Source organism: Ptychodera flava, chromosome 5 (assembly GCF_041260155.1).
Source record: "Ptychodera flava strain L36383 chromosome 5, AS_Pfla_20210202, whole genome shotgun sequence".
NCBI lineage: Eukaryota > Metazoa > Hemichordata > Enteropneusta > Ptychoderidae > Ptychodera > Ptychodera flava.
The window spans coordinates 48,115,709-48,140,864 of record NC_091932.1 but is presented as its reverse complement, the minus strand read 5'-3'; the positions used below and the strand labels follow the sequence as shown (position 1 = coordinate 48,140,864).

General features: G+C 36.5%; 1 protein-coding gene across 1 annotated transcript in view; it reads left to right on the top strand.

Annotated features, from left to right (window-relative positions):
- Window positions 1–25,156, top strand: part of LOC139134165 (E3 ubiquitin-protein ligase MIB1-like) — a 150,788-nt gene that overhangs the window by 20,173 nt on the left and 105,459 nt on the right.

Genomic DNA, 25,156 nt, shown 5'->3' with positions numbered 1-25,156 from the left:
TCAGTAAAACTTTTTCAGAATCAGATTGAGAATCTTTCAAACATCAGATCTTGTAAATCCAAAGTAATGTCTTCCAACAGACCTTTCTGCAAAGAGGTATATTAGAATGTCCTGAAGAAGCAAATATCTTTATAGGATCCATAATCCCTTGTCAACTCATCAACATCCTTCCTTGTCAGTATAAAACGGTATAGATGTAAATTTTTGTCATAGCAGTTATGCAATTTTAAGCCTGAATTCAAAGTTGGCATACTTTACTGTGGTGAAGTTTGCATTTCAAGAACAGTGAGAGTTTAAAGAGTGGATGGGCACATCTTCTGTCATAAGAAGTGCATACACTCAGTCTCAAGATGTACACATGTAAGTCTTGTGTGTGAATAGTCTTCACTGTTGTACATGTAAAATGGACAAGTTGAATTGCTAATGATGTCATCACTGAATCCTGTACATCAATGACACACTCCAAGACACCCCGACTGTGTCCATGGAAATGAGGTAAGTGTATATCTTTTATCAATGATGAAGTTTATTTTTGGCAGTTGCTGACTCTGAGGGCAGCATTAATAGATCTGATTGGTGGACTTTTTGATGAGTAGCTATTGCAGCAAATTTATGAACAATACCAGTGAGGGCAGCATTCATAGATCACGGTGACTTGAACTTTGTGACAAAGATTGGAGCAGAGATTCTCAATCTCAGTGCAGGTCGTGAGTGTAAGTGCCATGCAATTTGGTCATGTGAGGGCGCTGTGTAATGGTCATGAGGGCAGGTGCCGTGACATCCAGCATAACCTTCAAAGATGTGATTTAATGCCGTATATAATGAAGTGAATGTACCAGATGACCTGGCTCTCCTTGTAGAGTGATTCATAGCTCTATAAATCCGGAACAGGTTACATGAATTTGACAGAAATGGCAGTATTAACAGCTCTACTTAGGGTTTGGTTGACTAGACAAAAACTTTCCTAGGGATTCATGGAGGTGTATTGGTAGAGTTACTCATCAATGAAAACACAAAAGTTGGATGTAGTTCAACAGTTTTTGTTCAGTTTTCATCTTGGGTCTTGCAGAGATATTTATTCAAAAAAGTCTGTGTTTTTCATTGATCCTTTTTATTGTCAAGGAATTTAAAAACACATTATTTTCGTGGTCCAAAGTGCTACAAGACGCCATCAGGGACTGTGCTTTAGCTGATAGAACTCATCATTAGTTCATCAAACTTTACACGGGGAACATTAAACAGATGTATGACAGTCTTGTCTGTCAATTGAAACTTAAAACTTTGATGACTATACCAGTTTGAATGTACATGCCATGATGCGCGGGTGTTTGCTTGTACACATGTACATATGTTTGTACCTTTGTTGATGTGTGGAGGGGTTTTTTTTCAGAGGTATAGCAGTATGTGCAGTGGGATTGAAATGTACTTCTTGTAGAAAGTAATAGGAAGTGACAACCTGATCACGAAAATAGAACAGGAAAAGCAGGGCTGTGTGTAAAAAATAAATATGTTTGAGAAGTTCAATTATGTGTGTTGTTCATGGACGTCTGTGCCTGTTATGAATAATAGTAAGTTAACGTGAAGTTTTTTGGGATATGTCTATGTTACATTTCTATATGAATGTGTGTGGAAGTACATGTGCAAACCTGTAGAAGAATATATCTGCTGAAGACATTGTTTTTTTGCTGTATTTAAGTTGTCTATCATTCAAATCAGTTACAGTACAGGATTTGTGAAGGTGTATCTTTCTGAGTCAGTAATACCACATTTAGCTCTGTTGATAACATGAGAACTAAATAGGTCAATTTATTTGTCAAATGACACTCACTATATTCATTTCCAAATAATCATCATTTCACTGAAATATGAATTCCAGAGGATATGGGAACTGTAACAGTAAATGGTGACTAAAATATGGCTGACTGCCAACCTTGTAATTTTTAAAGTAATTGCTTTAAAGCTGCCATGTAGGAAATATTACAAAAGTGTTTAGGACTTTTATTTTACAGAATATCTTACCCTGAAAACCATCTATCCTAATAAGTGATATAATTTTTCTTGTTGTTCTGGCAATTGCTAATATTGTTCAGAAACTAACCAATTATATGATTTCAGTCTTTGAAAGAGTTTCATAGTATCTGAAGTGGAAAAGGTACTTAGACACAAGAGTTTTAATGTATTCCAAATTTACAGAGTATTGTTAACTTTTATCACTTGAGTTGAATTTTTGTAAAATTAGAACAATATGCCATGGAAATTTAAACCATCCATGCTTCTTGCATGTGAAAAAACATACCTGTATACTTTTGGTTGTATAGTTTCGTTGTGGTTGTAACATACACATTGTTTGTTAAACCTACATGATACCATATACCCATATCATCCAAATAACACATGATACACAATTATCTGCTGTTTTGAAAAGTCATAGCTTGGCTATTGAAATTAAAAACAGGAAGTGAATTTTTTTACCCTCCCCCATGGTATGACTAAGCTGAAGTCAGTGATCTGGGTTGGTATTTTGATATTTTGAAATGACAAATACAACCAGCAATAGGCGGTGTTTGTTGTCAGATCTCTGTTATTTGTCCTTGTCAGGAAATTGTGTGCAAATGAATCAGAGTTGTATCATCAGAAATATGTGAACGGGTAGACAACAGTCTGTCATGACATAGAAAAGTATAATTATGACATACCTTGAAGCGATATCAAGGCGGACAGGAAATGATGGTATTTGTCAAATATGTCTGACATAGCTGGTGGCTACCGGTAACTTGCAAAGTTACGGTACCGTAATCATAGAATGACGCATACACTTAATATTTTTGTTTTGAATGAAGGGTTTTTATTTCACCACCAAAAAAAAAAATGGAAAAGAGCAATGCTCTTACTGATATTGATACAATATATGAAAGTGATAGTTGATGGAAAGATGAAACAGAGGATAATGTATGCAGTTTCAACAGTTTGAAATTTAAAATTATTCTACGTATGGAGTTTCTATCTCTTATTCAGATGAGATCTTTGAACCAAGACTGGTTGCCGAGATTATAAACAAGTCCAGTGTTCATTGGTAGTGGTTTCAATACCATCTGAAATTGAATGTATGTTATGAAAATACATAAGGTGACTGCAGCTCCGGTCTCAGCATTGAGCATGCGAGTGCTGTGACACTTCAGAAAGATTTCAACTTTGATTGTATTCTGATTCAAAGTCTGCCAGTCTCACGGCCAAAACATGAGATAATATGTCAGTAAATGCTAGAAATGTGTAAATTATAGCTGTGACTCAAAATAAGAATAAAAAGTGAGGGCTTACTCTCTACTTCAGAATAGATCTTGTCATGCACATCCATTCCATGCATTCCACAGTATCTCCGTTTGCATTTTTCCGTCTCCCAGGCCAAGTATCTCTGTTGATCTTCTTCCAAATCATTGTCCCTATGTATCTGTGTGTGTTCGTTTATGTACCTGTTTTTATATCCTCTTGTCACTCTTCATCCCTTGTCTGTCTGTCTGTCTATCTGTCTCTATCTGCCTGTATGTCCTTCAGTCTGTGTACGTCAGTCTGAGTGTCTGTCTGTCATTCTGTCCATACCTGTGTCAGCCTGTCTGTTTCTGTCAGTCTTTCTGTCTGTCTGTCTCTGTGTCACTCCATTTCTATTTGTATTTGTCAGTCTGTCTGTCAAGGTGTCTTTATCTGAGTGCGTTTTTGCCTACTGTGTTTTCTAGAATCAGACAGTGAGATCTGATTAGCTCTACTGCATATGGCGTGATGTCTTGACCCAGTTGATGCATTTAATACTATGCAACAGCTGGTTGAAGGGGACCAAATCCATTCTACGTATGATTTGGTTCCGATATACCAGCTTTAGCACAGCATCTCACTTTCCATGCGCACGGGTCTCCTTTCTCGGCAGTCACAGACCTTCCATGCTCCTTCTGATTTCCAGGAGTCATTTTCTGAAGTTTCTGGAAAACACGAAATGAGATCAAGTTGCCTTTGTAAGTTATTCATAAGTCTTCTGTATTTTGTTGTTCATTACCCTCTGTCAATCTGAAAATGAAATTTTTACCGTTCTTTTTGAGTGATAGTAACTAGATTTTCTATCACATGCATTTAAGCTAACTATAGGCATCTTATAAGAGAGTTGTGATATTCATACCATAATATCTGTTGCTGAGAGATTTGAGCAAACAGTTCAGTAATTTTCTACCGTGTTTGAATTCACAACCTACGGAGTTACAAGAATAAACACTTTGTGAACAAACTCATATAACTATTGTGAGTAAATTTTACTATTAGCCATAGTTGAATATAAACGTTGTCTTTCAGGATAATTTTCTTTATGTTTCTAGATTCATTTAAGTTCTTCATAACCACTTTTAATGGCATTGAAAACATTGGTTTATTGTTTTTTCAAACTGTCAACTCATTATAGGAATTCAACAAATTAAAAAGTATTCAATTTCAACTCTTACTAAAGACTGAAACTGTGCTGGATCTGTCAATTTTCTTTTCATCAAATGAGAAGTAGAGTTAGAACAGTTGCCGGAATTAAAGATATCATGCAATGGAGCCAAGCTGGATTATGTAACTGGAATACTGAGAAACAAATGAAAGATATATATTTGGAGCAAATGGAAAATACAGGATAAACTATGCAACTGAGATAGAACACAGGTTTAATATTTTTCACAACAAAAAGACAATAACATATGACAGACATATTCATATGTTATTATGATATTCGAAGTTCATTCTAAAAATATATAGGCTTTCTAAAATTGGATATGAAGCACTCTTAAAATCAAGAAATTGATCTCAAATAGGGGCAGATTTATAAACAAACCAGCTTGACCGGACTCTTTCCAAGACAACAATGAGAAAAAAACAGAAAGGATTTTACAGCAATACATTTTCATTTAAAAAGTTTTAAGATCCAATGTTGCGAATTGAATATAATTCACATTTGATGTCCACTGACTGACCTATGACCTTTAATGGATATGTTAGCAGTCATAAAAGTTTAAGGTCATGGCAAAATGTCTTTTAATGAGGCTGTCTTAAACTTTCTTTTTCTACTCAACTTTTAAAACACTTGACCTTTTCCATCAAGTTTAAGAGACAAAAAATGAGTTACCTACATTTTTTAACAAAATGTCAACCTGTAAAAAATAGACAAACATTCAAATTCCAAGTGGCAAATGACAACTTATTATTTGAATCAATCGTGGGTTTTTTTGCGAACTTACCTTTATGTTTTAAATCAACGAAATGGTTTACTTCATAAACAAGACAGTTATCAACGAAATGGTTTACTTCATAAACAAGACAGTTATCAACGAAATGGTTTACTTCATAAACAACACAGTTATCAACTGTTGCAGTATTGATGTAGCATAAACGTACAAAGCCAATTTTTGAAAGCATGGTTTAAAGTACGGTAATCTGAAAGTTTTGGTTTCCGAATGGTGACCTGTAATAAATACTAATAAAATATCATACTTGTATGCTAGAAACGTTGGGGGGGCAGTTGATTTTCTTAAACAAAAGATGGCTGACATTCTTTTCATAAAGTTACACTGTGACTACAAACTGTTGTATGGTCAGGAATTATACAATATGTGATCAGAATTTACTTACACTTTGCCTTGAGAGTCATTCTGTCTTAAGACAGATATTGTCACATTTGTTTAAGAACGTAAGTTTGAAATGAAATTCAAAGTGCAGTGAATTAGGAAGGGAGGGTTTGTCCAATTACAGCCATTGGTGTCATGTGTTATAAATTATAACAGACCAGTCACAGAAAAGTTTCTGATTTTCATATCGGATTCGAGAAATATTACCCAGGATACAAGTTTATTTTTTAAGCAATATCAGAAAGCAGAATTGCGTGAGTTTCTTGATATTATATATATGCAGCAGCAATGTCCGAATTTTGTCATGAACACTACTCGTAAACTGGTAAGATATCTCTGTGCCATTAAATGCGTATTGAATGTCATCTATGACACAACACATGATTGGCTGTCCTGACAAAATTGAAAACATACCAACTTGGTTTTCACTGGACTTACATATTTGGACAACCATAACATAACATATATTATGATATACCTTTGTGGTTTCTAAGTCACTCAGTATTGCAATAGCTCCATAGAAATGCTCTGACATTATTTCATTTGTGGTGCAAGGCAGTTTTAAAAAAAATAATGAAATGCAGTCGAAAGGAAATCAAGGGAAAGGAAGAGAATGGAAACAAGGATAGTGAATAAAAACATAAAATATCTTCCTTGTTGAAACAAATTTGGCTGTTTTGCACTTCAAAATAATGCAACCTCAACAATGTTTCTTTACCCTGAAGTATAGGAGCACTGAGGAAGCTGTTATTTAAAATCCATCGAACCAATTGTGAAAAAAATATTTTTTTCATACCTTTTTTAACATGTCTGGCTCTTTCAATGTTAATTTTTGGATAATTGTTTTGGGAGAATACTGAATTTTTAAGTACATGCATAATCAAATAATCAACATACCAAATGGGAACATCACAGTTTCATAAAAGACTCGAATTATAGAGAGACATCAACTCAACGTCCATCGGACAAGTATCAGGTTTTGTACTGTCACACAGTCTGCAACAAACCCACAAAATTTTCCAAAGAAGAATTTTTTATATCCCTAGAGGTGAAAAGTTCAGTTTTGTCGGTGGGTTTCCCTCTGAAGCAAATGAAAGTGCAAAGACGTTGAGTTGTTTGCCACCTGCCATCGTACTTTTTCAGTCCAGTCAGTTTGCAATGCAGGAAATTCCAACAGAGGGCCTCTCTCAGTCTAGGGATATCCACCAAACATTTCACTGGTCACCAGACATCGGCAATGCTGAATTTATTTTGATGTACTTTTGAAGAAAATTTAGAGACTTCAGTATTCAAGAAAAAAGTTGTTGCCTGGGAAGAGGGATCACAATAAAACAAAGTTTATAAATTTTAAAAGTATAAACTTGAACAGAGACCTGTAGATGTTTGTTTGGAATCTTTTGCATCTGAGTCAAATATAAAAAAACGACTTTGTGAAATTTTTCTTTTTTTTACATAGAATATTGTTGGACATTAATGAAAGATGACGTGTCATAGCGATGTCATCAGTTGTTAAAAATATCCGTGTCCAACTTTTTTATGGCTGAAATTAAAGACTGAACTCTAGGCAGTTTATCATGCTATAAAAGTGAGAAATTATGGCCGTTTTTAAAACTTATAGAGAGTATATAGCGTTTTCTTTATCATGTTCTGCCGAATGCCATCTTACTGCATTCACTGTTACAATGACTTTGACTAATTTTTATTTTGAGTGTGAGTTTTGTTTCTATCTGTGATTGTTTACACCGTATTAGTTCGATTTTACACAAACCTGTCAACACTGCTGCAACGAACGCTGTCAAAATATGTAAATAAGTGTCTGTCTTCAAATACCGCTAATAGTTTTCATATGCATAGATCACTGTTTTATGGTGTGTGGCTGTGCAATGAAAAAATCAAAGGGGAGGGAATTACTGCGACAGATTTAATTCATTATTGAAGAAAGGAATTATGAATAGAGGAAAAAGTTGAATAAGATTTCAGATGTGTGAACCTTTGAAACCAGGAAGAGGAACTTTAAAGAGAACTGAAAATAGAATAGTGTGTGTATAGTTTTTATGAGAACAGAGTGACATAGAAATGAAGTGGACAGTCGAAATATGTTGAAAAAGTCAGAATGACTGAGCTAAGAGAAATGTTTTGCAATGATGTGAATCAGATTGTTATGATGCCAGGGTCTAAATGGTATACAATCTCTGTCAGGGATTTTAGTATTGACATGAATTAGCTGGTGTGTCATGCAAGCTGAATCATCCAGTGCTGGTAATAGTGACACATCATTGATACATAAACGACTTTCACTTCTCAGGATGAGCAATATTTTATGATACACTGAACACAAAGGTAAAGCAAAGTTGTGATATATATATATAGATGGGGATTGATCGGGAAGACTGGACCATAGACTGAGGTAATTTGATCAAAAGGTCATGTGTAGATCAGGTGGTAATACGACAACTTATATGCTCAGCCGGTCGGTCTGGTGTGCTCATGCTGAGAACATGCACCATGAAAAAATAAAAACATAAACAGAAAGTTAACTGAAGCAATTACCTCGGTAGATTGTACTCTTGAAGACCAGAGATGAGTTGCAGTCCTTATCAAAAAGTTGAAAGTGGATACGAAGTGGCTTGATACAGCGTATGTAGATAATAGAGTTGCATTGGAGTGACATTGAATTGCCGGTGTCAGCTTATATATCTGGGCTGACCCTACCCCTCTTGTGCTGCAAGATAGAAGTGGGATTGGCCAGGGTAGAACCACCACCACTTGGGTGAAAAAATATAGAGATGTTGACCCCATAACTCGGTGAATTATCATCCTTATATCCCTCTGTATCTCTGGGTTGCATCTTCTTTGTGACATCTCTGAGCCTGTTGATGTTCAAAAACTGTATCAGTGCAGTCAACAGGAGAATCAGTTTGGAAAATAAAAGTAGAATTTGAGGTTGACCAGTGTCGTAATTCTGAAGGACTGGCTCAGTGACTCATAAAATCAATTATTACTTGAGTGTTTTTACAAAACACAGTCAGTATGACACATACATGGTTGTGTGAAATCAGATATTACACCAGAAGAATCCCCAAGAAAGTAGCTAAGAATGAGCAAGCTAGGGAGTCCATAGACGTGTGAGTGATCTTGCCCCGGCAGACTTGGGGAATTAGAAGTATGTAAGACAGGCTAGCTATGCTAGAAATTACAGCCATTCCAACCATTACAACTATGTTCACTGTAATTTATTATTACTGTTCCAAGTTGTAGAATAGCCCTTCCATTTCTTTGAAAAATGAAGAGTTTGATTAAAAATCTTTGTGTGATGGATATTTGGGAAGAAATTTCATCATAACAACTAGTGTATCTGACACTTGCTTGGCCTGATGTTATCTGGTGATTTCTTCGACCGGATTTATCATTTTGTGATGGACCAGGTCTCAATCTCTGTTGAGAAACTGCTCTTCAAGGTTGGGGATATGTGAAAGGTCAAGGTCAAAGGTCAGGGGTTACCATTATGTTAGTGGATAGGGTTCTTGGAATGTGGTTTCACTCACTGTAATCCAGTTTGGTCAAAAAAGGAGTAAATAAGTGGTATCTGCTGTTTACTGCTGTGTTTGTTTATTATATAGCTGTGAGTGAAACTTAAATCATTACGACTATCTCATGTTCCAGAGACCAACACCAGACTTCGAATACCAGATTGCGATACATTGCATGCTGATTTCAATGCAAGTCTCATGATATTTCATTTTAATAAAAAAGTTTAGGAAATGCATATCTGCAGTGAATTCAGCAGCAAATACCTTGTATAAGACCAAAACAATGTCACAATGATAGTTTTCATCTTGTTGAAAAATAATATTATTAATGGGACCAAACTTTCAGGAAAGTAAAAGTTATTGAATGGAGAATATATGAACAAGGAGACTAGCTATCTTGAGCTAATGTGAGTAGTGATAACTTGATATGTTGGTTTTATCTGAATTGTTTAGAATGTCAGTCAAATAAAAACTTGCCCCTCATGTGTTGTATCAGAGACTTGAATACTTGCTAAATCATTTGCGTTTTCTGCCTTTTCATTGTTAACTTTGTTCCACTTTTCTGCTCACATGAAATTTTTATCATCCTTCGACTTTGTTTAAGTAACAAAAGCTGTTATTTTTGAGGATATTCTCATTACTTTTGTTCCGGAAAATAAGTATGTTTCCTTAAATTCTCCCAAAGTACATCAAAATATGAAGAATTCAAGACTTCCAAACACAAAACAACATGGTCACCATGCAATCCCATTATTAAAAAAGAATTCTAGTTGAACTAAAATTTTTTGTCAACAGTAATATAGGACAGTACGTTGTGTTGACAACACATTACAACTTGATCTTGGAAGGAGAACAAGAAACCATATAATACTGACAAAAATGAGGGAAAATTTATCAAAACTTCTACTGGAGCTGATCATCTTAATAGTGAAATTTGTGGAGGTCAATATGATTTGGTAAAAGCTGTTCACAAGTGACATTCTTTGTGTTGTGTCAGCAATGGAAAAGAAAACAAACGCTTAAATAGACATCTTCTCACTCAACATACATCATTAATCTATCATCAAAATTTTGAATGCCTTCAGTAGTCAAATTACTGACATAAGGAACAAATATTGTGATGGAAAGTCATAAGATCATGTCCTTCTTCATGTGAAATCTTGAAGGAAAGATATAACCAGAAAGATGAGAAGTAAATAATATACATTGACTGGATTTAAGCATCTTAATGAAATTTAAGCTGTGATAACAATTAAATGCATCCATCAGGAACTACTCAAATCTCTCTGCAACGTTACCCTGAGAAGCTAGTCTCTAAATTTTACTTCTCAGACATTCAAATTAATAAAAAATCCATCATGTCCATTTTGGACCATATAAAAGTCAAGGCATGTTCATGGTGTTATGAATTTTATAAATTCTTGAAATACTTCTCTGTGAGATTTTTAAATAATGAGCGTGGAATACTGCATGCAACGTTTGCCTCGGCCAATAAAGTTTTATTTAGATTTACCACCAAGTCACGCATGTGGTATTGTATTTATTTCCATAAATCCATGTTATGAACGCATCTTGTCATGTTATGAAGTTGCATAGAAAACAGTGACTTGCAAGTTAAAATGCACTGACAATGAAATTGTAGTCGGACATCGCAATAAAAATATTACGATGATGATTAAAATGTACATGAAAGCTCTTGACTTTAACAGTTCTCACAAACCAAAATTGTAAAACGCATCACGCAGAGATGTAATTGTTGGTGTAGATGGTGACAAGTAACAGATGACATCCATCAAGTTTTCCCATTTCTTTGGGGACTCTGCTTTGACAAAGGAAATGCTCTTTTTTATGGAATTGGATCTATCTAAATTTTGCTTTTTTTTTCAGTGTAAGATTTCAAATACTACTAGTTGCAAGGAAGGTTAAAAGAGTCAGTGTTGTTTACTGGTGAAAACTAAAAATTTTGGACTCGTTCACACCTACATACTTGATTCGTGGGAGTTTTGTATCTTTAAACTTTCCACTTCACAAAGAGGGCAATTACTCTGACATAAAATAGTTTGTTCCATTCATACAGTGGTTTGGTCCAAAGTCATTTTTGTCATGCTTTGATTACTTGATGCGGTAAGAACCAGAAACAAAAGGTCAAGGGAATATAACCATAATTGTAACAAAAAACTAGAAAAACATGAGGAAAGATACCCAGGCTGAAATTTCAAATGAATGTCCCAGTGGTCATCTAAAAATGCTTTTACTGATTGCCAATCCAAAGACTGGGAGAGTTAGAGTAGTACAACTTGTTGAAAACAAAGCTGTAGGGGGCTAATGAGAAATACAGTGTAGACACCCTGTCCAAGGTCTGGCAAAGATTGTCTGTTTATGAAGATAATCAATGCCTCAAACACAAAGATACACACTTTTTCTTACATTTTTCCAAGGGAAACCTCTTGCTTCCATGATCATCAATAAAACTAATTTTGGGTAACTGGTTCAATCTATTGAGTAAAAAGTAGTTTTGATTTTAAAAAAAAACAAAAAAAGATTGTGACATCTTCAGTAGCTTCACAGGCTTCAAAATGAGAGCACACCAGCAGGCCAACTAAGAATTGTAAAAATTTGTTTGTCCAAATATCTGTCCTTGACAGTTTATGAAATTCCCTCAAGATTTTCTACAGCCATTTTGGGAATAGGAACTTTCACCTGGTCTGTTTTAGAAACTTATATTATAATCCTTTGTCAGTGTTATTCTGGGGAGACATCCTGAATTGGCTGATCAGCTGTTTTCAGAATGCCAGTACAACTTTTGAGAAAACCATTTAGACAATTTCTCCACAGAACTATTCTTATAATTAAGATTAGACTTATTGGCAATTTGGCATTGTAGTTTGCGTAATCAGATATTGAAGGAATCTTTTTCACATTTGTCAGAATATACGATTTTGTCACAAGTTTAAGCAATTATAGGAGCCCAGGGAACATTTTCAGAAAGAAAATATGGTCTTTCCTTTTGTGTATAAATATGCACAATCTAAGGAATTTGATATTCTCCACTGATAATGACTCGTCTCCAGATATTCATCTGGAAATAGTTAAGCTATAAACCACACCCAGCAATGGTATACCATGTAGTGTTGACCAGTTTATGACATACATGCTGAGCAATAGCAAGTGCATATATGGCATGAACTGGTCAAAACTGAGTGGTATACCTGTTGTTGCTGACGTGAATATATAAGCTGGCATGAAATGCGAAAAAGGCAGTGTTTCACTAGTTGAGAGCTCACTCATTTTCCAACCTTATTATACCAGAAATATAGCGAGGTTATTTTCACATCTTGACCAATCAGATTGCTGTATTTGTGCCCTCAGTATTCTGGTATGATATAACACTCATTATATCATACCAGAATCTGCTTAAAGGTATACTGCCACCTGTTCCAATTTTGCCACAGTTACCATGAAAACAGAAAATCTAACCAATCACAGATTTTAAGTGGGTGGCTGCTTTTAAAAAACAGTGCCCTCACATGGGCATTTTGAATATCAAGGAACGCCCCTTTGACCATATCTGGACATATTTAGATTACAGGTGACTGTATACATTTAAATATGTATTAGCCTTGCCAATACAATGCCTTGTGTACGAGTTGCAATGTTATTGCTGACAAAAGAATTTGTTGTCGAAATCAGTCTGGATTAAATCAGTTTTGAACAACGCCATTGGACACTGCTTATGTACAAGCTGCATTTACAAAAATAAAAATGTTGATGCCCACCAAGCATCAAAAATAAAGTTCTTATAGCTGATGACAACTACAAAACAGCACAGCACAAACAATAAACATTTCTCACACAATGTATACAACAAAGTCAAATTCATGGATGAAAGATGTACTTTTGGGAAAACAACAACCAAGAGTTGATATTAGGAGTTACAAGTTGAATGTTACACGTATAGAACACTAGAAATATAGAACACTAGATATATAGAACACTAGACATACAGAAACTTTTGTGTCACAGACATAACAGTGATACAGGAAAATGCATCAGCGCTTCCATGGTGATGCAGTTGCCTAGCAATAGTTACTTGGTAACCATTTCTGAGGCTTATATCGGGAATCAATGATTTCACCCTGTAGCTCTATTAAATGACACTAGATATATGTTTATAAAAATTTGGAGTTCAAAAAAAGGCACTTATGATTAATATTACCAAATCTTTGGCAAATTTCCACACTACTTGAAGTATTTGCAGTTCATCAAGCTTTAGGTTTCTAGTCCAGTTTCTGTATAACTCTATCTGTAATAAGGTGACTTCACTGATTTTTGATTTGTGTATGATCCTAATTCTCCTAGCTACAAAGTGTCAGGCTGCATTATGAAATTACATGACACATGTTTTACTGAATTGAAACATACTTTTCTCTTGGATCATTGCCAATACCATTAGAGACAGAGGTAAGATTGCACTCACATTCTCTGTAAGGCTCTCTGAGTCTCCTTCTATCTCCCCTTCTCTCTATATCTATCTGTCTGTGTTGTCACACACATACACACACATGCACACATACACACATACTTTCTTTATCCACTTCCGTGTGTGTGTCTTTCACATTGAAAAATGGAAAATACATCTGAAGTGAAAATGGCCTGAAATAATCAAGACTTGCCAATTCTTGTGAAGAAATGAGAAAAAGTGGAAATTCTGAAAAAAAATTAGATGTGTCTATATACTTCTCCCAAAAACAGATACAATCTTGGAAGGCAAATAATATTATGTCCATATTATACCATTGTTAAACTCATTTACCCTTTTTTAGTGGATTTTTCAGAGACAAACTAAAAATTGAGTGTATTTGAAGACTTTCACACTATATTCCTTTGAAAAGAAATTAAAATGACAGTGACTGTAATTTATGGCTGGTTCTGTTATTTATGTCCACTTTCTTTTTCTTCTCTGTAAAGTATTGTGAAATAAAAAAATGTGCTAGCTTCACAGACACAATCCTCACGGAATATGCACATGTTCAAGCTGTGTTAACAAGTTGAACACAGTGCTTTCCAATGTGACGATGTCGAAATCAGAACAACTTTACCAACAGAAAAAAATAAAGTTAGTGCCATGGAGTATTAACTGTCCTATATATTGTGATTGAAAATTTTCACAGTTCTAAAAAAGTTTAGGTTGTTACTATTTGTTTTTAACTCCTCTCTTCGTCTTTCAAAATCAGTATTTTTTTCACCAGTATTCCACTGATTACAGCCAGGACCACAGGTCGTTTGTGGCCAAGTGTGAATTCAGCCCCAAATGTGGATATCAAGTTTACAACAAGTGCATTGGTACATTAAGATTGGATGTAAAGAAGCTTTAGGTGTGGTTTTTCTAAAGCAGAGACCACTCTGTCATCTCAAATGTGCTTGGTACTATACTTAGCTTATAATCACATCTGAAGAATAGGTTGAACTCTTCTTATGATTTGTGAGTTAATTCAATACTGTCTGCCCTCAACTGTTGTCATTAATTTTCTATTATTAAAGCTGTGTCCTTTTGTCTGTGAAAAATATATTAAAGAGTTATTGTGCCCCCAACCTCCTGCAGGTCAACTAATTTGCATAATTAATTGACTTGGCATGTAGCCGACCCTATGCATTCTGTAAGTATAGCTTATAAGTCTCATGAAAGATTGATAATCTAGAATATGGTATTGTTTATCTGGGTCAGTTTAACCAAGTTTAGACAAATTTGCATCTGTTCAAATGGTAAATTTACATATGCAAAATGATTCTGTGATGTAGTTCCAGTCACAGTGAGTTCACCCAAAGTGTCACATTCGCAAACTGTCCCATTTAAATCTTTGTACAGTATCTATTATTGTTTTAAAGATAATCCAAAATTTGTAGTCTTGCATCTGTCTTCTCTTGCATCTATCCTTCATTTCAAGCTCAAGACAATGCACTTTTTTTGTAAGGGGTAAATACTCAGCGTACAAAATATGTGTATAGAGCTTCAATAAAGGAGCATCAAAACTCCAGAAAGAAAGGCCTAATTACCTTGTGGTCAGTACCGTTTCACAGTGTTCATAGAGAGGATTTGGAGAAAGATTTTCAAATTCATCAATGACTATGTTGTTGTCACCTATTTGATGCAGAATCTTGCCAAAATTGACAACATTTTCAAGAAAGAGATCTTGTTGGCTTTTATTGATGGTCTGATGTGGCTATGTCGTGATATTATGTATTTAATTTTAGTTTAAAATACAGCCCTAACTTAGCTGATTCTTAGATTTCATGGGTAAAAATAAACCCACTACATGGTATGATTGGATAATCTATAAAAAGACAGACATTGATCAATGTCTCAAAGTTAGTGAGTTTGAATTTTATGTTAGAGTTCGCAAAACCTTTATTACTGTGTATAATTTTAAAAGTGTGACTAATCATTTTGCAGTCATAGTTTTCTTTATCCATGTATGAACTTACAGATATTTGCAAACTTTGCTTTTTATTCGCATCACTTTTTACATTTATTTAAAACATTAATTGATATCTGGATGAAAATGTTTGTGTGTACATAGTATGGCATATCGTTCTCATTTATAATAATTGAAGTGACTACTCTTTGAATTTTAGTATTTCATATCAATATCTTAATTTTTAAATGGACCAATTCCTGCTGTCTGTATATCTGTCTGTCAATTTTAATGACTGTAATAATTATGTCTGTCTATTTTAATGTTCAGTAAATTTTCGATCGGATTGAAACTCACAACATGTGTCACCCAGCCACCAAAATTACTATTATAGAGCCAAAATGAAGCATTGAGCTATCTCTCAACAATTTAGTACCACAGTGCCAAATGAAGCCTTGAGAAGGAGGACCCTGAATTGATGTAGGCCGGGTTTTGAAGGATGGAGAACAGATGGCAAGACATTTAACATTCTGCAAATAGCTAGTCTGTGGTAGTCGTGTGCTGACCACACTCCTATGCGACACCAACATGACTCTTTGATCACTTCATCATCATAAAATTTCTGCCGTCTCATGATCAGACTCCAGCCTTGCATCACTCTCCGGCATGGACACGGTCTCTTGGTAGGAATCTGTACCGGACCCATCCCATCTCAGCCATTTGACCTCGATTGGCCTTTGACTGTGGTTAAAAATACCATCAGTGTCCTTGAGTTGATGGTGTCTATGCTTCCATGGATAAAATATCTAGGTCCCAATAAAAATATCATGCCTCATCAAGTTTTTGATGAAATATTCAAAGTGAACAATCGTAATTTCTAATTAAATAAATGATTAAAGATGATGGGAATGGCTGATTAAATGAGATTGTGTCAATTAATAGACCTTCAACCTGCTTCATAAATACTGCACAAATAGCCGACATTTAATGTGTTTTTGTATTTACAAGTCAACAAACAAGAAGTTTAGTAGTAAAGAGTATGATTATGATTCTGATATACAACAGAAAAAATTATCAAATCAGTGGCTATGAAATGGCAAAACAATAAGTTAATCATCTGTGAACTGTTTAATATCAGAAATTGATATGCTGAATATTTGGTAACAAATTACAAAAAAATAACATCAGTAAGTCAGTCATGTAAGATAAGTTGTAGCAATTTCAAACAGAGTTGCTAAACATCTTTCCAGGAATACCAATTTCAGAGGAATCTTCTTATTTAGTTTCAGTCCTGCATTTACTCATAGGTGCTGTCAGACACTTTGAAACATCTCTTGTATTATGTCACGGCTCTCAAGAATTGATATATTTCAGAGTTTACTTTTTCTTTGTTTTTTCCCAAGAATTTAATATTCAAGTAACATATATTATACAAAAATTACTTTGAACTTAACAGTTATGATGATTTTTTTCATTTTTTCTGTGTATCTCAAAATGCCATCAGAATTCTCAATGCAGTCTCTCCAACTGACATTAGCTCAGTATTAGAAAGATCACCCATAATTCATGGGAAACAGTTAAATTAAAGTCAACAATAAAGGGGTTAATGAGTTCCAAACTCATCAGAAACTGTTGAGTTTAAGCAAATTTACTAGAAACAGTTTTTTTCAACTGAAGTCAATAAAGGGATGTATTGTTTGCAAATTGATCAGAAACAGTCAAGTTAAACTGAGGTTTACAATAAAGAAGTTATACGGTTGTAAATTCATTTGAAAGAGTTGAGTTTAACAAAGTCAACAATGAAGAGGTTACTTGTAAAGTGTAGCAAATTCATAGGAAACAAAGCAGACAATATAGAGGTGACAGTGTTACAAATTCATTGGAAACAGTCAAGACAAACTAAAGTCAATAATAAAGAAATTATAGGGTTGCAAATTTATTTGAAAGAGTTGAGTTTAACAAAGTCAACAATGGAAAGGTTACTTGTAAAGTGTAGCAAATTCATTGGAAACAAAGCAGACAATATAGAGGTGACAGTGTTACAAATTCATTGGAAACAGTCAAGACAAACTAAAGTCAATAATAAAGAAATTGTAGGGTTGCAAATTTATTTGAAAGAGTTGAGTTCAACAATTTCAACAATAAAGAGGTTAAAGTGCAGCAAATTCATCGAAAACAGTGTAGACAATATAAGGTAAAAGTGTTGCTAAAAACAATCAAGTTTACACATAAAGAAGTTGTAGGGTTGTAAATTCAATTGAAAGAGTTTAAGATCAACTAAGTCAAAAATAAAGAGGTTAAAGTGTAGCAAATTCATTAGAAACAAACAGTTTTAGTTTGACTGTAGTCAATAAAGGAGTGAAAGCATTGCCAGTACATTGGAAACAGTGAAGTTAAACTGAAGTCAACAATTAAGAAGTTATAGTGTTGCAAATTCATTTGAAAGAGATGAGTTCAACTTAGTCAACAATAACAAAAATACAGCGTTGCAAAGACGACAAAACATGTCCAGTATTCTAATTTTGGTAACACTCATTATGTTGACCTGTCAATTATATAATCAGGAGGCGGTATTAATAAAACAACACAGAGCAACTGATAGTGTTGATTGGTATTTAGAAACAGCTGCATTCAGATTTTTCAGCCCTCAGCTCAAAAAGTTTTTGTCATTGAATTCCATGCTTTGTTACTCCCATCCTTGTATATCTTCAAGTGTCTTCCGTAAAGTGATAACTCTGGCTAAATATACTAATTACACTGATAAGTGTACATTCTTGAGCTGAATATACCTATAAGTGTGGTGTTTGAAAATTTTTGGTGTTATGTTAAAAAACACATTTCCCAGAATTCCATGCACAAGTGTCTCTATTTCCCATAGTTCCTGGCTCAAATGTCTTCTCTTGCCTCCAAAGTCTGTAACGAAACCCGTTTCATCTGTACATGTCTTTATGTCTTTCTCATAAATTTTGTTCCCCTAATGTAGTCCTTATCTGTCACCGACTCTGTTCATACATACATACATACATACAATAGGTCCTTGTGATTTTTCATATTGAATCTAAATTTCCTATATTCCAATTTCCAGACTTTCTTTTGCTTGCAGAGCCCGTTTAAATATCATCACCAGAGTTCTTTATAGAACGTGACGTATTTCCCTCACCATGATTTAGAAAAAATAAGACAGCTGACAGTTTGTACTTTCAGAAACTGTAATTGACGCCAGTCCTTTGCAATCAGTCACATTAATTTCAATGAAGGTGTCTCCCTGTATAATTTGATTCATCAATAAATCCTTGTTCAGTGAAATCTACCAAAGAATTGTCACAGTGGTCTGGTTTACCACTCTGCCAAGAAGTGGACCTAGAGATTTATTCCATCGCATGTTGTCATCAATGCCTGGTACTGATATCAGTGTAAACCATGTCAGAGAGAAGAAGAGATTACAGCTTGTATATACTGGAATAGTTCAGATCTAGGGACCTCTTTTGAGATCAGTCACTTGTAGAAAAGTAGAGCGCCACCACAGTCTGGATTCTAGAGATTGATGACTCTGTGACCTCAATTATTCATAGATTAAGTTGATAAAAAGAAATGGATCGTCTCTTCTGTGGTAAAATGCTGGACGTGGACATGCACATCATAGCGACAAATTTTAAATGCTGAGCTACCAAAGAGTGTTTCTTGATCTTCAGTCAATAAAAATAATAATTAATAATTATTATTATACTAATTATTTATTTATTGATGAAGATTTATCCACAGTAAACAATAAAAAAGAGACTACACAGGATTAGGTGACTGAAGCAGGTGCAAATCACCGATAGCAAAGTCAGTCTTGCAGATACTACACAATGAGCAAAAAGAAAAGCTTAGGTAAAATAATAACAACTTACCACTATCTATTTGTCATGTGGTATGCATGGCATATTGTGTACTACAATGTAAATACCAAAAAAGAATATTCTTTGTGTTGATGAGTTACTTTTTTGCACTATTGTACAATCTACCTGTACCTATACTGTCCGTCTGTGCATATTTTGATGAACCACTGCCGACCATATTTATGCACAAATCCATTATCATTTTTGATCAAAAAAACACAGTAAAGTACAAAGCGTGACAATATGATGACTTTGATTCGCAATTTCTGAAGCATTCCCTTGGCCAATCAAGTGACACTGTTCACTTCGCTCAGTTTCACAAGTAAATACTCGCTCAATAAAAAGTTATGTGAGTAATATCACACACAATATCTTCTGAAGTGTTTCACTATTAAAAGCTTCTTTGTACGCTTCTGTACATCAGATATTTTATTTTGAGAAATGTTTTGACAAAAAGTGAGAAATTGGCCGAAAAAATTTCCGTGTGCACATTGCTGTCACCACTTTGTAGTCTCTGAATTATTGAACCATCCCTAGAAATTGAAACACCAAATTCAAAAGTTATCAGGTGGCCTGTTACAGAGGAATGGATGTTTTGACCAAAACTTAGAAAACTGCCCCAAAAATCTACATTTGCAAATTTTTGTCATCAGTTGTACATATGTGAATGAGGTCATCCCTATAAGCCTGGCAGTTATCAAGACAGTGATGTTTTGACCTAAAAAGAAATTCACAAAATTTTTGTATGCAAGGCTCACTATCATTTGTACAAATCTAATGGAAGTCATCCCTTGGCACTTGAGCAAATTTGACAGATGTCAAACAAGTGGTGCAAAAGAAGATATTTTGAGCAAAATTCAGGAAATTGCTAAGGAAAAAGTACAAATATGCAAATTTCATGATCATTTAATGTACCCATCTCCTACCATACCCATGAAATAGATATAACACCCAGGACCCATCGCCTCACAGTGCCCATGAAATACGATGTAACACTCAGGACCCATCGCCTCACAGTGCCCATGAAATAGATATAACACTCAGGACCCATCGCCTCACAGTGCCCATGAAATAGATATAACACTCAGGACCCATCGCCTCACAGTGCCCATGAAATAGATATAACACTCAGGACCCATCGCCTCACAGTGCCCATGAAATAGATATAACACTCAGAACCCATCGCCTCACAGTGCCCATGAAATAGATATAACACTCAGGACCCATCGCCTCACAGTGCCCATGAAATAGATATAACACTCAGGACCCATTGCCTCACAGTGCCCATGAAATAGATATAACACTCAGGACCCATCGCCTCACGGTGCCATGAAATAGATATAACACTCAGGACCCATCGCCTCACAGTGCCCATGAAATAGATATAACACTCAGGACCCATTGCCTCACGGTGCCCATGAAATAGATGTAACACTCAGGACCCATCGCCTCACAGTGCCAAATGAAATAGATATAACACTCAGGACCCATCGCCTCACAGTGCCATGAAATAGATGTAACACTCAGGACCCATCGCCTCACAGTGCCCATGAAATAGATATAACACTCAGGACCCATTGCCTCACAGTGCCCATGAAATAGATATAACACTCAGGACCCATCGCCTCACAGTGCCCATGAAATAGATATAACACTCAGGACCCATCGCCTCACAGTGCCCATGAAATAGATATAACACTCTGGACCCATCGCCTCACAGTGCCCATGAAATAGATATAACACTCAGGACCCATCGCCTCACAGTGCCCATGAAATAGATATAACACTCAGGACCCATCGCCTCACAGTGCCATGAAATAGATATAACACTCAGGACCCATCGCCTCACAGTGCCCATGAAATAGATATAACACTCAGGACCCATCGCCTCACAGTGCCCATGAAATAGATATAACACTCAGGACCCATCGCCTCACAGTGCCCATGAAATAGATATAACACTCAGGACCCATCGCCTCACAGTGCCCATGAAATAGATATAACACTCAGGACCCATCGCCTCACAGTGCCCATGAAATAGATATAACACTCAGGACCATCGCCTCACAGTGCCCATGAAATAGATATAACACTCAGGACCCATCGCCTCACAGTGCCCATGAAATAGATATAACACTCAGGACCCATCGCCTCACAGTGCCCATGAAATAGATATAACACTCAGGACCCATCGCCTCACAGTGCCCATGAAATAGATATAACACTCAGGACCCATCGCCTCACAGTGCCCATGAAATAGATATACCACTCAGGACCCATCGCCTCACAGTGCCCATGAAATAGATATAACACTCAGGACCCATCGCCTCACAGTGCCCATGAAATAGATATAACACTCAGGACCCATCGCCTCACAGTGCCCATGAAATAGATATAACACTCAGGACCCATCGCGTCACAGTGCCCATGAAATAGATATAACACTCAGGACCCATTGCCTCACAGTGCCCATGAAATAAATATAACACTCAGGACCCATCACCTCACAGTGCCCATGAAATAGATATAACACTCAGGACCCATCGCGTCACAGTGCCCATGAAATAGATATAACACTCAGGACCCATCGCCTCACAGTGCCCATGAAATAGATATAACACTCAGGACCCATCGCCTCACAGTGCCCATGAAATAGATATAACACTCAGGACCCATTGCCTCACAGTGCCCATGAAATAAATATAACACTCAGGACCCATCACCTCACAGTGCCCATGAAATAGATATAACACTCAGGACCCATCGCGTCACAGTGCCCATGAAATAGATATAACACTCAGGACCCATCGCCTCACAGTGCCCATGAAATAGATATAACACTCAGGACCCATCGCCTCACAGTGCCCATGAAATAGATATAACACTCAGGACCCATCGCCTCACAGTGCCATGAATAGATATAACACTCAGGACCCATTGCCTCACAGTGCCCATGAAATAGATATAACACTCAGGACCCATCGCCTCACAGTGCCCATGAAATAGATATAACATTCAGGACCCATCGCCTCACAGTGCCCATGAAATAAATATAACACTCAGGACCCATCACCTCACAGTGCCCATGAAATAGATATAACACTCAGGACCCATCGCCTCACAGTGCCCATGAAATAGATATAACACTCAGGACCCATCGCCTCACAGTGCCCATGAAATAGATATAACACTCAGGACCCATCGCCTCACAGTGCCCATGAAATAGATATAACACTCAGGACCCATCGCCTCACAGTGCCCATGAAATAGATATAACACTCAGGACCCATCGACCTCACAGTGCCCATGAAATAGATATAACACTCAGGACCCATCGCCTCACAGTGCCCATGAAATAGATATAACACTCAGGACCCATCGCCTCACAGTGCCCATGAAATAGATATAACACTCAGGACCCATCGCCTCACAGTGCCATTAAATAGATATTAACACTCAGGACCCATCGCCTCACAGTGCCCATGAAATAGATATAACACTCAGGACCCATCGCCTCACAGTGCCCATGAAATAGATATAACACTCAGGACCTCTGTGTACCCATGAAATAGATATAACACTCAGGACCCATCGCCTCACAGTGCCCATGAAATAGATATAACACTCAGGACCCATCGCCTCACAGTGCCCATGAAATAGATATAACACTCAGGACCCATTGCCTCACAATGCCCATGAAATAGATATAACACTGAGGACCCATCGCCTCACAGTGCCCATGAAATAGATATAACACTCAGGACCATCGCCTCACAGTGCCCATGAAATAGATATAACACTCAGGACCCATCGCCTCACAGTGCCCATGAAATAGATATAACACTCAGGACCCATCGCCTCACAGTGCCCATGAAATAGATATAACACTCAGGACCCATCGCCTCACAGTGCCCATGAAATAGATATAACACTCAGGACCCATCGCCTCACAGTGCAAATGAAATAGATATAACACTCAGGACCCATCGCCTCACAGTGCCCATGAAATAGATATAACACTCAGGACCCATCGCCTCACAGCGCCCATGAAATAGATATAACACTCAGGACCCATCGCCTCACAGCGGCAAGAAATAGATATAACACTCAGGACCCATCGCCTCACAGCGCCCATAAATAGATATAACACTCAGGACCCATCGCCTCACAGTGCCCATGAAATAGATATAACACTCAGGACCCATCGCCTCACAGTGCAAATGAAATAGATATAACACTCAGGACCCATCGCCTCACAGTGCCCATGAAATAGATATAACACTCAGGACCCATCGCCTCACAGTGCCCATGAAATAGATATAACACTCAGGACCCATCGCCTCACAGCGGCCAAGAAATAGATATAACACTCAGGACCCATCGCCTCACAGCGCCCATGAAATAGATATAACACTCAGGACCCATCGCCTCACAGCGCCCATGAAATAGATATAACACTCAGGACCCATCGCCTCACAGCGCCCATGAAATAGATATAACACTCAGGACCCATCGCCTCACAGCGCCCATGAAATAGGTATAACACTCAGGACCCATCGCCTCACAGTGCCCATGAAATAGATAACACTCAGGACCCATCGCCTCACAGTGCCCATGAAATAGATATAACACTCAGGACCCATCGCCTCACAGTGCCCATGAAATAGATATAACACTCAGGACCCATCGCCTCACAGTGCAAATGAAATAAACTGCAGCATTTGGAACTCATCACCCCTCAGTGTCAATGAAATAACCTGTAACATTCTGGACCAATCTCCCCACAGTGCCCATGTAATAGGCTGTAAGACTCAGTACCATCACCCCACAGTGCCAATGTAATAGGCTGAAACACTCAGTACCCATCACCCCACAGTGTTAAAGATGTAAGAAAACCACTTAAAACCAAATAATCAGCAGTGCCGATGATACAAGCCAAGTTACTCCCCATCACCCTAAAATGATCCTTGAAATAAGGCAATATACCACTGCAAATTCAAGATGTACCCAACAGTGCCCTTGGACGTAGCTGCACTACCCATTACCCCGATAGAGACCATGAATTAGAATATATGTACTGTTTTAGCTTTTACAGCTCCACAACCCACAGTGCTTGGGATAAAAAGCCACTGTGACATCAATTATATAGACTTCTTCATTGTATCTTGTCTGAGGAAGCACAGAGATTGATTTTAAGATTATTAAAGAATATCTTTCATGAAAAGCTCTAGGTTCTAATAAAAAATAATCCATTTTGAAACTCTGGCTGTAACCTAACCATTTACTTATTATCTTAGCCATCCAAATGTATGTGTCTGCCTTTCATCATAACAGCTCAATGTTTTAAGGTATGATAATATATCTCTTCAAATCTTTACATGGTTATATCTCCAGTTCACAACAAAATGTAATTTTGCAGCTTTCTGTAATTTCATTAATACTTGTAGCATTTTGGACAATGATGACATCATGTTAATATTAATGTTTAAAAGTTGTAAGGATAAAAGACAGCTTTGTTTACTGACAGAGCAATACTGCTGTCATATTAGACACCTTCAAGAAAATGCTGTGTTTGCCATCGATGGATGGGTTGATTTTCAATCAAATCCTTTATAAACAGTGCTTAATGTATTACAAAACAAAAAAAGCTATTTCCTTAAAACGACTGAGAAGTGCCTATGAATATTAGT